Source organism: Sapajus apella, unplaced genomic scaffold (assembly GCF_009761245.1).
Source record: "Sapajus apella isolate SASKATOON/1434 unplaced genomic scaffold, GSC_monkey_1.0 scaffold142, whole genome shotgun sequence".
Taxonomy (NCBI): domain Eukaryota; kingdom Metazoa; phylum Chordata; class Mammalia; order Primates; family Cebidae; genus Sapajus; species Sapajus apella.
In genome coordinates this window covers 1426433-1441980 of record NW_022437082.1, presented here as the reverse complement: position 1 = coordinate 1441980, position 15548 = coordinate 1426433, and the positions used below count along the sequence as shown (strand labels likewise).

Below are 15548 nucleotides of genomic sequence, written 5' to 3'. Positions count from 1 at the left end.
AAAAAAAAAAAAAAAAAAAAAAAAAAAAAAAAAAAAAAAAAAAAAAACAAGCAAAAGATCAAGGACTCCAGGAGTTGATTTATTGAAGAAATTAATAAGATATACCAGAAAAAAAGAGAGAAGATCTAAATAAACACAACCAGAATGACAGAGGACATTACCACTGACCCCACAAAAATACAAAATCCTCAGAGACTACTATGAACACCTCTATGCACACAAGCTAGATAACCTAGAAGAAATGAACAAATTCATGGACACATCTAATCTCCCAAGACTGAACAAGGAAAAAACTGAATCCCTGAACAGACTAATAATAAGTTCCAAAACTGAAGCAGTAATAAAAAGCCTGCCAATCAAAAAAAAAAAAAAAAAAAAAAAGCCAGAACCAGACAGATTCACAGTTGAATTCTGCCAGATGTATAAAGAAGAGCTGATAACATTCCTATTGAAACTATTCCAAACAAATCAAGGAGAGACACCTCCCTAACTCGTTTTATGAGGACAGCCAGAATCATCCTGATACAGAAACCTGGCAGAGATACAACACAAAAAGAAAACATTAGGCCATTATCCTTGATGAACATAGATGCAAGTATGTCCAGCCAAACAATAGCAAACTGAATCCAGCAGCACATCAAAAAGCTAATCCACCACAATCAAGTAGGCTTTATCCTTGGGATGCAAGGTTGGCTTAACTTACACAAATCTATAGATGTGATTCATCACATAAACAGAACTAAAGACAAAAACCACCTGATTATCTCAATAGATGCAGAAAAGGCTTTTGAAAATTTTCAATGTCTGTTCATGTTAAAAAAAAAAAAAAAAAAAAAAAAACCTTCAACAAATGAGGCATCAATGGAACATACTTCAAAATAATAAGAGCCATCTATGAAAAAATTCACAACCAACATCATACTAAATGGGCAAAAGCAAGAAACAGTCCCCTTAAAAACTGGTAAAAGACAAGGATGCCCTACTCACCATTCCTATTCAACATAATACCGGAAGCCCTAGTCAGAACAATCAGGCAAGAGAAAGATATAAAAGGCATCCAAATAGTAGGAGAGGAAGTAAAATTATCTCTCTTTGCAGCTGATATGATTTTACAGCAAGAAAACTCCATAGTCTCCACCCAGAAACTCCCATATCTGATAAATAACCTCAGCAAGGTTTCAAGATACAAAATCGATGTACAAAAATCAGTAGCATGTCTATACATCAACAACATCCAAGAAGAGAGTCAAATCAAAGACACAATCCCATTCCCAATTGCCACAAAAGAATAAAATACCTAGGAATACAGCTAACAAGGGAAGTGAAGGACCTCTTCAAGGAGAACTACAAACCACTGCTCAAAGAAATCAGAGATGACACAAAAAAATGCAAAAATATTCCATGCTCATGGTTAGGAACCATCAATATTGTCAAAATGGCCATACTACCTAAAGCAATTTATAGATTCAATGTTATTCCTATCAAACTACCACTGACATTCTTCACAGAATTAGAAAACAAAATTTAAAATTCATATGGAACCAAAAAAGAACTCAAATAGCCAAGGCAATCCTAGGCAAATAGAAAAACCCTGGAGGCATCACATTACCCTACTGCAAACTATACTACAACGCTACAGTAACCAAAACAGCATGGTACTGGTACAAAAGTAAAACACAGACCCCACGTCAGCCAACCACAGCCACGAAGGCTTAATCAGTTTCTCATACAAGGCAGTAACAATGAGTAGCACAGTGGTGGTCAGGGTGGTGGCCCCAGTGGCTAGCTGAGGGAGTATGGCCTCCCACACAGAGTTGCGGTCTGGGGCAGATGCCGTCAGGCCACGACCACAGCCCAGCACTTGCCCCACTCAATAAAAGGCTGAAGTGCTCTAGTGGGCTGGGCATCTTGTGCAGATCCTCCTGGTGGGCACTGGAGGCCAGGGTGAGAAAGAGCCTCCCCGCAAGCCCAGGTCCAGCATACAAGGTGCCAGATTTCAGCAATTCCACAGGGAAGGACGGTGGCCTTCCTGTCCAATAGAACAGAATAGACAACACAGAAATAATGCCACACACCTACAACCATCTGCTCTTTGACAAACCTGACAAAAACAAGCAATGGGAAAAGGACTCCCTATTCAATAAATGATACTGGGATAACTGGATAGCCATATGCAGAAGATTGAAACTGGACACCTTCCTGACACCATATACAAAAATCAACTCAAGATGGATTAAAGACTTAAATGTAAGACCTCAAACTATAAAATCCCTGAAAGGTAATGCAGGAAATACCATTCTGGACATAATGCCCAGCAAAGATTTCATGATAAAGATGCCAAAGGCAAGTGCAATAAAAACAAAAAAGAACAAATGGGACCTAATAAAGCTAAAGAGATTCTGCACAGCAAAAGAAACTATCAACATAGTAAACAGACAACCTACAGAATGGGAGAACATTTTTCAAGCTATGAATCCAACAGAAGTCTAATAGCCAGAATCTATCAGGATTTTAAACAAATTAACAAGAAAAAATGAACAACGTCATAAAAAAGTGGGAAAGGACATGAATAGACACTTCTCAAAAGGAGACATACAAATGGCCAACAAGCATATGAAAAAATGCTTAACATCACTAATTATTAGAGAAATGCAATCAAAAGGGCAATGAGATACCATCTCACACCAGTCAGAGGGGATGTTAATAAAAAGTCAAAAAAATAACATGCTGGCGAGGTTGTGGAGAAAACGGAACACTTTTACACTGTTGGTGGGAGTGTAAATTAGTTCAGCCATTGTGGAAAGCAGTTTGGTGATTTCTTAAAGAACTTAAAACAGAATTACCATTCAACTCAGCAATCGCATTACTAGGTATATACCCAAAGGAATATAAATTATTCTATCGTAAAGACACATGCACATGTATGTGTGTTGAAGCGTTATTCACAACAGCCACTGGGTGGAATCAACCTAAATGCCCATCAATGAAGGGCTGGATTTAAAAAAGTGGTACATATACACTCTGGAATACTACACAACCATAAAAAGAATGAGATTATGTCCTTTGCAGCAACATAGATGACACTGGAGGCTGTTATCCTAAGTGAACTAATGCAGAAACAGAAAGCCAAATACCACATGTTCTCCCTTATGAGTGGGAGGTAAACATTGAGAACACATAGACACAAAGAAGAGAACAGCAGACTCTGGGATCTACTTGAGGGTGGAGGGTGAGAGAAAGGTGAGGGTTGAAAAAATACCTATTGGATGCTATATTTTTTACCTGAGTGATAAAATAATTTGTACTCTAAACCACCATGACATGCAATTTACCTATGTAACAACCCTGCACACATATCCCTGAACCTAGAATGAAAGATTAAAAAAAAAAAAACCTAACAAGCCCCAAGGCTGGTGTGCAATTGACCCATAAACACCTCCCACTATCGATAAAGCCGAGGAGCAGGATTGCCCTTCTTTCCCTCCTTTCCACACACCTCTCAGACAGTTGTTCTGACTTCATTTTGTCTTCATGTGTGTCCTTGGTTTGGAGAGGAGCAGATGAAGAGAGGAAGATGAGCAAAACAAAGATGATAAATGAAAGGTCCGGAATCAATTAAAAACACAATGAGATACCACCATGCTCCTGCAAGAATGGCCATTTTTAAAAAGTCAGAGAACAATAAACGTTGGCGTGGATGTAGTAAAAGAGTAATGGTTATACACTCCTAAAAGTAGATCTGCCCATTCAATGCAATAATCCCACTATTGGGTATATACCCAAATAAAAAGAAGTCATTCTATCAAAAAGACACCTGCACTTGACTGTATAAAGGCAGCACAACTCATAATTGCAAAGATATGGAGCCAATTTAAGTGACCATTAACCAATGAGTGAATAACAAAAAGTGGTATATATGCACCCTGGAATACTACTTGGCAATAAAAAGAATGAAATAATGTCTTTTGCAGCAACTTGGATAGAGCTGGAAGCTCTAATTCTAAGTGAAGTAACCCAGGAATAGAAAACCAAATACTTTCTATTCTTACTTATAAGTAGGAGCTAAGGTATGGGTACGCAAAGGCATGCTGAGTGGTATCATGGACTATGGAGGCTCAGAAGCAGGGCAAAAAGTAAAAAAACTAAATATTGGGCGCAGTGTACACTATCAAGGTGACAAGTGCACTGAAATCTCAAACTTCACCACTGCACAGTTCATCCATGTAACCAAAAACCAGGTGTACCTCAAAAGCTGTTGAAACTTTTTTTAATTTTTAGAAAGTTTTTTTTTTTTAAAAAAGAAAGTACCAGAATCTAGAGACTCCTGCTTCACAAATCCTCACAACTTCTTAGCAATCCTTTTAAATTTAGATGTAATAAGAGTTAAACATGAAATAAATGATTGATAAAATGATTAAATTCTTCCACTGATTATGTGGAAGTAAAAAAAAAAATAATTTTTTTAAGAAGCTGAGAGAGGACATCATGTGGTTGTCTGGGGGAAGAGCATTTAAAACAAAGGGAATAGCCAGTGCAAGCACCCTAATGTTGGAGGCTGCCAAGACGGTTCAAGAAGGCAAAGAGGCCAGGTTAGTAGGAGCACAGTAGCATAGGGAAAAGTGGTAGAAGACGTGGTCAGGAGAATATTGGGAAGCCATATCGCATAGAAGTTTTTTGTTTGTTGTTTGTTTGTTTTGTTTTGTTTTGTTTGAGATGGAGTCTCGCTCTGTGGCCCAGGCTGGAGTGCAGTGGTGCAATCTCGGCTCACTGCAACATCTGCCTCCTGGGTTCAAGTAATTCTCTGCCTCAGCCTCCCGAGTAGCTGTTATTACAGGTGCTCGCCACCACATCTGGCTAATTTTTGTATTTTTAGTAGATACAGAGTTTCACCATGTTGGCCAGGCTGGTCTTGAACTATTGACCTCATGATCCACCCACCTTGGCCTCCCAAAGTGCTGGGATTACAGGCATGAGTCAACGCACCCGGCCACATAGGGCTTTTTAGGCCATCATAAGGACTTTGGCTTTTACTTGGACTGTGATGGGGAGACATTGGGAGTTTCTAAGCAGAAGAGTGATATAACCTGAGTTATGTTTCAACAGGATCATTATGCCTGCTCTTTTGAGAATGACTTAAAAGAATGTTTTAATTAACAAACAAACCTAAGCATTTCAGTGGTTTAATTCACTTTAGCAGTCCAACATGAGCATTCCGGGTTTGTAGATGGTCTTCCACATAGTTATTCGAGAAACCAAATTCTTTTGATTTTGTGGTTCTGCCACCCACTAGGGTCCAAAGATTTTTATCCTACAGGGTTTCTCACCTTCAGCACTGTTGACATTTTGAGCTGGATAATTCTTTGTTTAGGGGAGCTGTGCTGGATACTGTAGGATGTTTAGCAGTATCCTGGCCATTGCCCACTAAATGCCAGTAGCACATCCCATCCCCAAGTCATGAAAATGAAAAGTGTCTCCAGGCATTGCCAAATGTCCCCTGGCAGGGGAACAAATCCCTCTAAGTTTTGAGCCACAGAAGTAGAGGAAGAAGAAATAAGAAACACCTGCTTCTTAGCCGCCTTGATCCAAATGTTTTTCTTTTTTCTTATTACTAGTTATCTTATTTTCTTATTACTTATAAATAAGATAATGGTCATCTTAATTTATATGACATATATTATTTCTGCTGATATCCCAATGGTGAGAACAAGTCATATGGTCCCACCTGAATAGACAAGAACTTGAGAAATAGTCCTGTCTGGACATCCACTTCCCAGCAACAGCTCCCTACCATAGAAGGAGTTCCAATCTTAGTGGCCAGTTAGCTACAGGAGCCCAAAGGATAAGCAATTAGCTATTGCAATGATCCATATGAGAGATGGTGGTTTCTCAAACCAGGAGGATAGCAGCATGGTAGTGAGAAGTGACTGTGCTCTGAATGTTTTCTGATGGTAGAGCTGACCTGAATTGCTGATGGATTAGAGGTAGGGCATGAGATGAGGAGCAGAATCAACAATGTCTTAAAAGTTTTGAGTCTGACCCAATGAAGGAATGGAATTGCCATTTACTGAGGCAAGGGAAACAGCAGGAAGAGCAGGTTGAGGGGAAGATATGTCAGGAGCTCTTTTTGGGTCATGCACAGTTGTTTGAAATAAAGTGTTGAATATCTGAGTGGAGATGCTAAGTAGGCAGTAAGATAAGGCTCTTGAGTGGGTTGGAGATACAAATCTGGGAGTCAACAAAATAGTAAGTGTATTTAAAGGCATGAGACAAGGCAGGAACATCAAGGCCGTGAGTGAGGACACAAAAGAGAAGTTCCCTCCTCAGAAGTTCCCTTGTGTCACTGCTCTGCTTAAAGCCTCCCAGTGGCTTCCCTGGGCAATTAGATTGAATCTAAATTCCTTACTATGATGTATTAGTTTCCTGAGGCTGCTGTAAAAACTACCACAAACTCAGTGGCTTAAAACAACACAGATTTATTATCTCACAGTTCTGGAGGTGAGCAGAAGTCTGAGGGGACTCAACTGGTTTCTCTGCTCTGAGTCTCACGAGGCCAAAATCAAGGGGTTGGTGGGCTGGACTCTTATTAGGAAGCTCTGGGAAGAATCTGCTTCCAAGGTCATTCAGGTTGTTGGCAGAATACATTTCCTTGCTGTTGTAAGACTGAGGTGCCCATTTTCCTGCTGACTATCAGGCAGGAACTACCCTTAGCTCCTAGAGACTGCTCTCTGGTCCTTGACTATGGTCCCTACAACTCAGAGCCAGTAATGATATGTCCAGTCACTCTCACACTTTGAATCTCTCTGACTTCTACTGCATCTCTTCTGACTCCAGCCAGAAAAAGTCTTTGCTTTAAGGGTTCACGTGACAAGACTGAACTCACTTGGTTAATCCAGGATTAGTTTCCCTATGTTAAGGCCTGTAACCTTAATCACCTCAGCAAAGTCCCCTTTGCTATGTTACTTAACATATTCATAGGTTCCAGGAATTAAGGTGTGGGCATCTTGTGAGGAAGCCATTATTTGGCCATCACCTCTCTGACCTCATCTCCCTTTCTTCTCCTCATTCTCTCCACCCAGCTACACTGGCTTTCTTGCCATCCCTCTAACATGTGAAGTTTGCTCCTGCCTCAGCACTTTTATTACTACTATTTCCTGAACCTGGAATGCTCTATCCACAGATCATCACATGACTGCCTCCTTCACATCATCCAAGTCTCTCTTCAAACACCACCTCCTCAAGAGACATCATCCTTGACCGTCCTGTTGGCAGTAGCTCAGCCATCCTTTCATGCTCTCCAGGACAGTACTCTGCCCTTTAACCTCATAGCACTCATAACAGTCTTTCATTCGAGCATCCTGTGAAGTTGCTTCTTCTTGGCCTGTGGCCCCCTGCAGACCACAGGCTTCCTGATGGCCTAGACCTTGTCCGATTTGTTCACCCCTAGATTCCCAGCCACTGGCATAGTGCCTAACACAAAGAAAGCAATCAAGCCAGGTGCCTGTGGTCCCAGCTCCTCTGAAGACTGAGGCAGAAGGATGACTTGAGCCCAGTAGTTCGAAGGTGCAGTGAACTGAGATAGTGCCACTGGACTTCAGCCTGGGTAACAGAGCGAAAGCCTGTCTCAAAATTAAAGAGAGAGCGCCAGGCACGATGGCTCACGCCTGTAATCCCAGCACTTTGGGAGGCTGAGGCAGGTGGATCACGAGGTCAGGAGTTTGAGACTAGCCTGGCCAACATGACGAAACCCACCTCTACTAAAAATACAAAAAATTAGCTGGGCATGGTGGTGCCCACCTGTAATCCCAGCTACTCGTGAGGCTGAGGCAGGAGAATTGCTTGAACCTGTTGGGCAGAGGTTGCAGTGAGCTGAGATTGCACCACTGCACTCCACCCTGGGTGACAGAGCAAGACTCTGTCTTAAAAATAAGTCAATAAATTAATTGATTAATTAAAAAGAGAGAGGAAAAGAAAATAAAAAGAATGCAATTAAATATTTGTTGAATTAATAAAAGTGGGAGATCTGGGGCAGGGTGGACTTGCCTGGATGATCCTAGAGGGCCTAAAGTAAAACAGAAAGTGGGGGTGGTCACTTACTTATGGTTGTGTTGTATAGGCTGCAAGACAGGTAAGAAAGGTTGAGCCTAGATAGATGCTGAGGACAATGTACTTGCTAACCCTTCAGTGAGTCAGTGGCAGAGTTGGAGTTGAGCACTAATCCTTTGTCTCCCAGCTGCCTGCTCTGTGCATGGAAGCTGGCTGCTTAAAAAAAAAAAAAGAAAAAGAAAAATAACACCAGTTTCCTCTGGGTTACCCTAAAGTAGCTTCATGTTTGACATGATGGAGCAAACCAGGCCTTGCTCCTCATCTACAAGCCCACGAAGACATTTTCTGTTTTCTGCAATCGACTCTCTGCAGTGAGTCCTGGGTTTGAATTCTGTATTAGCGCTCTCTAGAGGGACAGAACTAATAGGTTAGTGCATATATGAAAGGGAACTTATAAAGGAATATTGACTCACATGATCACAAGGTGGAGTCCCACAATAGGACATCTGCAAGCTGACAAGCAAGGAAGTCAGTCTGAGTCCCAAAACCTCAAAAGTAGGGAAGCCAACAGTGCAGCCTTCCATCTGTGGTTGAAGGTCCAAGAGTCCAAAAGCTGGAGAACTTGGAGTCTGATGTTCGAGAGCAGGAAGCATCCAGCATGGGAAAAAGATGGAAGCCGGAAGACTAAGCCAATCTAGTTATTCCACATTCCTCGGCCTGCTTTTATCCTAGCCACACTGGCAGCTGATTGGATGGTGACCACACAGATTAAGGATGGGTCTACCTTTCCCAGCCCACTGACTCAAATGTTAATCTCATTTGGCAACACCCTCACAGACACACCCAGGATCAATACTTTGCATCCATCAATCCAGTCAAGTTGACATTCATTATTAACCATCACGGCCACTTCCTAGCTGTGTGTCTCACTTAGAGAGAGGTCCTCCCTCTCTCCATCCTAGGTCAGCCCCTTCCCTGGATTCTGTTTCCCATGATCTTCAGAGTTTCAGCACCTCACGAATCCCCTCTCACCTTTCTTTCTCTCCAGTCTTTCCATTTACTTCCTCTTCTCTGGGTGGCAATGTTGTGTACATTGGCTAAGAGCCTAGACTCTGGTGACATCTGCTTAGGATCAGAACCTAGTTTGCCACTTATTAGCTCTGCAACCTAGGCTAGGTTGCTTTATCTCTCCGAGCCTGTTTCCTCAGCTGTAAACTCGGGTTAATAATTGCGTCTACCTACCTCACAGGGTCAGTGAGGATCAAATAAGATAACTCATGAACAGTTTTTAAAATAAAGTCAGCCACATGATTTGTTATGGTCACTGGCCTCATCACATTAACACAAGACAACCCTGTTGGTCACATCCTTACAAAAAATGTCTTCCCTCAACTCTACGTGTCCCGCCAGCTGCCCCCACCTTGTGTCAGCAAAACTCTTCCAAGTAATAGTCTAGACTCCTTCTCTCCACTTCTTTTTTTTTTTTTTTTTTTTGAGACAGAGTTTCGCTCTTGCTCTTGTTGCCCAGGCTGGACTGCAATGGTGCGATCTCAGCTCACCACAACCTCCGCCTCCCGAGTTAAAGTGATCCTCATGCCTCAGTATCCCTAGTAGCTGGGATTATAGGCATGCACCACCATACCCAGCTAATTTTGTATTTTTAGTAGAGATGGGGTTTCTCCATGTTAGCCAAGCTGGTCTTGAACTCCCGACCTCACGTGATCCGCCCGCCTTGGCTTCCCAAAGTGCTGGGATTACAGGCAGGAGCCACCACGCCAGGCCTCCTTCTCTCCACCATGCTCGGCCTCCTTCTATCCACTTCTGTTCCACCATTTCTTTCCCGAAATCTCTCCAGTCGGGCTGCAAAGCTCACTGCTCCATCAAAACAACTTTTTTCAAGGCCATCAACAACTTCCACCTAGCCAAATCTCAGGGACTCATTTCAATTCTCACCTTCCTTACTCTCAGCAGCACTGGGCATAGTAAATGCTTTCTTCTGGAAACACTCTATTTTCTCTGCTTACAGATTCCCACATAGTCCTAATTGGTCTCCTATGTCTCTGACTACTCCTTCTTACTCTGTTTTCTGGGCTTTCCTTTCTCCATGGGTCCCTCATATGTTAGTGTTTCTTAGGAACTGTATTAGATCATTTTGTGTTGCTATACAGGAATACCTGAGGCTGGGTAATTTGTAAAGAAAAGAGGTTTATTTGGCTTATGGTTCTGCAGGCTGCACAAGCATGACACCACCATCTGCTCAGCTTCTGGAGAGGCCCCAGGAAATTTTACTCATCGTAGAAGGTGAAGGGAAAACAGGTGTAGTGTCACATGGCAAGAGAGGGAGCAAGAGAGAAAAGGGGGAGGTCCCCAGCTGCCCTTAACAACCAGCTCTCATGTGAACTCAAAGTGAGCACTCACTAATATCTAGAAGGAAGGCACCAAGCCATTCATGAGGGATCCACTCCCATTGACCCAGACTCCTCTCACCAAGTCCCACCTCCAACATTGGGGATCACATTTCAAAATGCGATTTGGAGAGGACAAATGTCCAAACCAAATAAGGACCCCAGTCCTCTCCTCTGATATTTTCTCCTTTGGTGATGTAATTGACAAATTGGTACAAATCATGGGCAGAGTTCAAAAAGTGGTGCTTTGCTTCAGATCTGAGAAGAGTGGTGAGGTCCAGCACCATTAAAAAGGCCATCCTTCCTACACTGCACTGCAGTTTCATCTTTGACATAAGTCAATTGAAATGTATTGGATCAGTCTCTGGACTCTCTGCTCTGTTCCATTGTTCAGGAATATTTTTTATATCCTTGTGACAATAACACACTGACTAAATTACTGAGGCTTTATAAATCTTGATATAAGGTGGTGTAAGTGCCCCCAGTTTTGTTATTCTTCAGGATTGTCTTACATATTCTCAGCCCTTTGCATTTCCATATAAATTTCATAATCAGCTTATCAGTTTACAGACACACAACCTACTGTTATCTTTATTGGAATCACATTGGGCCTGTAGATCAATTTTGGGAGAATTAACATCTAAACAATATTGACTCTTTCAATCCATGAACATGATATATATCTCCATTTCTCCAGATATTTTAAAATGTCTATCAGCAATGCCCTGTAGTATTCATTGTGAAGATTGTGTACATCCTCTGTTATACTAAATTCTACATAATTGACGCTTTTGTTGCAATTGTCAATTTTATCATGTAAATTTTTTTCTATTTGTTGCTGGTCTATATAAATGATGTTGCCTATTAATTCTAAACATTTATTTGTGGATATTTTTGGATTTTTTATGTCTGCTCAAAATTCTGTATCCAAATGTTACTAGAGACACTGCTATGGTACAGGAGTCTTTGCTACCTCCCATATCCCAGTGTGTTCTGTGCATGTTATACCATTTGTGAGAACCTCCTGTGGAATGGAAATTGAGCCCTTGAGATCTGCCCCGGGCTTCTCACATGAGAAGACCAAATAAAATGTTTAAATATATAAATAAAGCCTGTAACAAGTACACATTACTTGTCAAAAACTGCTCTAATGGAGCATCACCCTTAGTCCTTTGCATTTACGAATTAATTTAATTTCCTTAACATGCTTGTGAGGTAGATACTAATATAATCTCCTCGAACAGATGGGAAACTGAAGTACAGAGAAAGCAAACAGTTTTCCCAAGGTCACAGCATATTAGTCACTAAGTGTTTCACCATTGCACTATTCGATTGCCCCTGATCTATAAAATCAAACTCCTCTTAGGCCTGGTTCTCTCAACTGGAGGCTTTCTCTATCTCCTCATCCTGAAACTTGGCTCTTTGCAAGCCATCAGTCCACACACAGTTCGACTAGCACCCCTCGCCTCAGGCTGCTTTGAGGTTAAAGGATGAGGAAAGTCAGGGAAAGCTTCATGAAGGAAGTGAGCTGGATTTTAAAAATCAGTAAAAGTTGGGCATGTAAAGTGGAACTGGGCACAGTGGCTCACACTGTAATCCCAGCAATTTGGGAAGCTGAGGCGAATGGATTGCTTGAGCTCAGGAGTTTGAGACCAGCCTGTGCAACATGGGAAAATCCCATGTGGTGGTTAATATTGAGTGCCAACTTGACTGGATTGAAGAATGCAAAGTATTGTTTCTGGGTGTGTCTCTGAGGGTGTTGCCGAAGGAGATGAACATTTGAGTCAGTGGACTGGGAGAAGCAGACCTACTCTCAATCTGGGTGGGCACCATCCAATCAGCTGCCAGCGTGGCTAGGATAAAAGCAGGCAGAAGAAAGTGGAAGAAGCTGACTGTCTGAGTCTTCTGACCATTATCTTTTTCCTGTATTGGATGCTTCCTGCTCTCGAACATCAGACTCCAAGTTCTTTGGCATTTGGATTCATGGACTTACACCAGTGGTTGGCCAGGGCTCTCAGGCCTTCAGCCACAGACGGAAGGCTGCACTGTTGGCTTCCCTACTTTTGAGATTTTGGGACTAAGACTGGCTTCTTTGTTCCTCAGGTTGCAGATGGCCTGCTGTGGGACTTCACCTTGTGATCGTGTGAGTCAATACTCCTTAATAAACTCCCCTTCATATATACATATCTCCTATTCTGTCCCTCAAGAGACCTCTGATTAATACATCCTGTCTCTACAAAAAAAATATAAAAATTAGCCAAGCATGGTGTAGTCCCAGCTACTCAGGAGGCTGAGGTGGGAGGATCACCTGAGCTTGGGAAGTGGAGACTACAGTGAGGCAAGATCGCACCACTGCACTACAGTTTGGGTGACAGAGGGACATCTTGTCTCAAAAAAAAAAGTGTAGTGGGAGGCAGCCTCAAAGACATGGAGAAGAAACCTAGAGGCATACATAATATGGGTTTCAGTCTAGGATTGGTGGGAAACGGGGTGTTCACATCAGTTATGGTTATTTTTAAATAACACACCAATATTATTTTTGCCTTTAGTGCTTTCGTTAAAACAACCACATTTATTGCCATTGATACTAAAGTCATTTGAAAAATATTCCATGTTTGTATTGTTTAGCCACTGCAAAGGTGACATTTCTTCAACTATATTATAACAACCTTCAACTACTAATGGAAATAGTTGAGTGTATTTGTGTTGTAGAACTATGGAAATATAATTTGCTACTGCCTCCCTCCATCCCACTGTGATTGGGTCTGGTCTCACAGCTTCCCATCAATTAACCACATCATAGCAGAAGGCCGGGAAGCTTATCAACAAGTTCTCAGAAAAGTCAGCTTTTAATTTCTTTGCTTGGGAATAAAGACTTTCAATAGAGTGATTGGAGATGGGGCTGGAGTGGTAATAGGATAGAAAAGATCAAGAACTGCTGCCTTAAAAAAGCAGGCAGATGACACTAAAAGCATAAGCAACAAAGAAAAAACAAATTAATTGGACTTCATCAAAACTAAAACTTTTCGTGCATCGAAGGACACTGTCAAGAAAGTGAAAACAAAGCACATAGAATAGAAGAAAATATTCATAAATCACATATCTGAAAAGATCTACTATTCAGACTACATAAAGAAGCATTACAACTCAGCCATAAAAAGACAAACAACCCAATTAAAAATTGGGCAAAGGTTCTGAATAGACAATTCTCCAAAGAAGATATACAAATGGCCAATAAATACAAGAAAACATGCTCCACATTACTAGTCATTAGGGAAATGCAAATGAAAACCACAATGAGATACCTCTTCACACACACTGTGATGGCTATAATTTTTTTTAAATTTGGAAGATAAATGTTGGTGAGAATGTACAGAAATTGGAACACTCATACGTTACTGATAGGAATGCAAAATTGTGTAGCTGCTGTGAAAATATTTGGCAGTTCCCTAAAAAGGTGAACATAGAGTGCTACCATAAGACTTAGCAATTTCAATCCTAGGTATATACCCAAAAGAAAGGAAAAAATATGTCCACACAAAAACTTTAATATGAATATTTATAGCAGCATAAGATCTTTCAAGTGGAAACAATCCAGATGTCCACCAACTGAAGAATGGAAAAACAAAATCTGTTATATCCATATATCCACACATTGGAATATTATTCAGCCATAAAAAGGAATGATGGTCTGATATATACTACAACGTAGATGAACCTTTAAAACATTAAGCTAAGTAAAAGAAGCAAGACACAAAAGGCCACATATTGTATGGGTTGTATAAAATGTCCATTTATATAAAATGTCCAGAGTCAGCAAATCCAGAGAGACAGAAAGAAGACTAGTGGTTCTCAGGGCTGGAGGGATGAGAGGAATGAAGGGCAACTGCTAAAGAGTATAGTTTTTCTTTCAAAAATAAACTAATGAAATAAACTAATAAAATCTTCTGCACAGCAAAGGAAGCAATCAACAAAATGAAAAGGCAACTTATGGAATAGGAGAAAATATTTGCAAGCCATATAACTGATAAGGGGTAAATATCCATAATATACAAGGAACTCATACAAGTAAAGAACAAAAAAAGCAAATAAACTGATTTAAAAATAGGCAAAAGACTTGAATATACATTTCTCAAAAGAAGACATATAAATGGCCAACGGGTATTAAAAAGGTGTTCAACATCATTAATTGTCAAGGAAATGCAAATCAAAGCTGCAAAAAGATATAACCTCGCATCTGTTAGAATGGCAGTTATTTAAAACAAAACCAAAGATAACAAATGCTGGCAAAGATGCGGAGAAAAGGGAATCCTTATACACAATCAGTAGGAATGGATATTGGTAAAGCGATTACGGGAAAAAGTATGGAGTTTCCTCAAAAAACTAAAAAGATAACTACCCTATGATTCAGGAATCATAGTTCTGGATATGTATCCAAAAGAAAGGAAACCAAGACCAAGGCACAGTGGCCCACATCTGTAATCCTAGTTACTTGGGAGACCAAGGCAGGAGGCTCTCTTGAGTCTAGGAGTTTGAGGCTGCAGTGAGCTATGATCAGACTTCTGCACTTCAGCTTGAGTGACAGAGAAAGACCCCATCTTTAACTACAAAACAAAACAAAATACCACAAGCAAGAGAGAGAAAATCAGTACATTGTAGAGATATTGGTGCTTTTATTTTCATTGCAGCCTTATCACAATAACCAAGATATGAAAACAACCTAAATGTCCATGGGTGAATGAATGGATAAAGGAAGTATACATAGTACATACACACAGTGGAATATTATTCAGCCTTTAAAAAAAGAAGGAAATCCTGTCGTTTGTACCAACACAGATGAACCTGGAGGGCATTTTGTTCAGTAAAATAAGTCAGGCGGATAAAGACAAATGCTGCATGATCTCACTTATATGTGGAATCTAAAACAGTCAAACGTTTACAAGCAGAGAGTAGGGGGAAGAGGGAAATCGGGAAGTGATGATCGAAGGGTACAATGTTTTAGTTATGCAAGATAAATAAGCTCTGGAGGTCTACTATACTATGTTGGAAAAGACTAGATCTTACATTAGGTGTTATTACCACACACCCAAAAATAATAAT

At 40.8% G+C, this 15548-nt stretch overlaps 1 long non-coding RNA gene across 1 annotated transcript; it reads left to right on the top strand.

Moving 5' to 3' along the window:
* The first annotated feature begins 1675 nt into the window (after positions 1 to 1675).
* Positions 1676 to 12773, top strand: LOC116540575. The gene is made up of 3 exons (XR_004264500.1): positions 1676 to 2031; positions 8231 to 8241; positions 12762 to 12773. It is a non-coding gene; the product is annotated as an uncharacterized LOC116540575 (long non-coding RNA).
* Positions 12774 to 15548: the final 2775 nt, after the last annotated feature.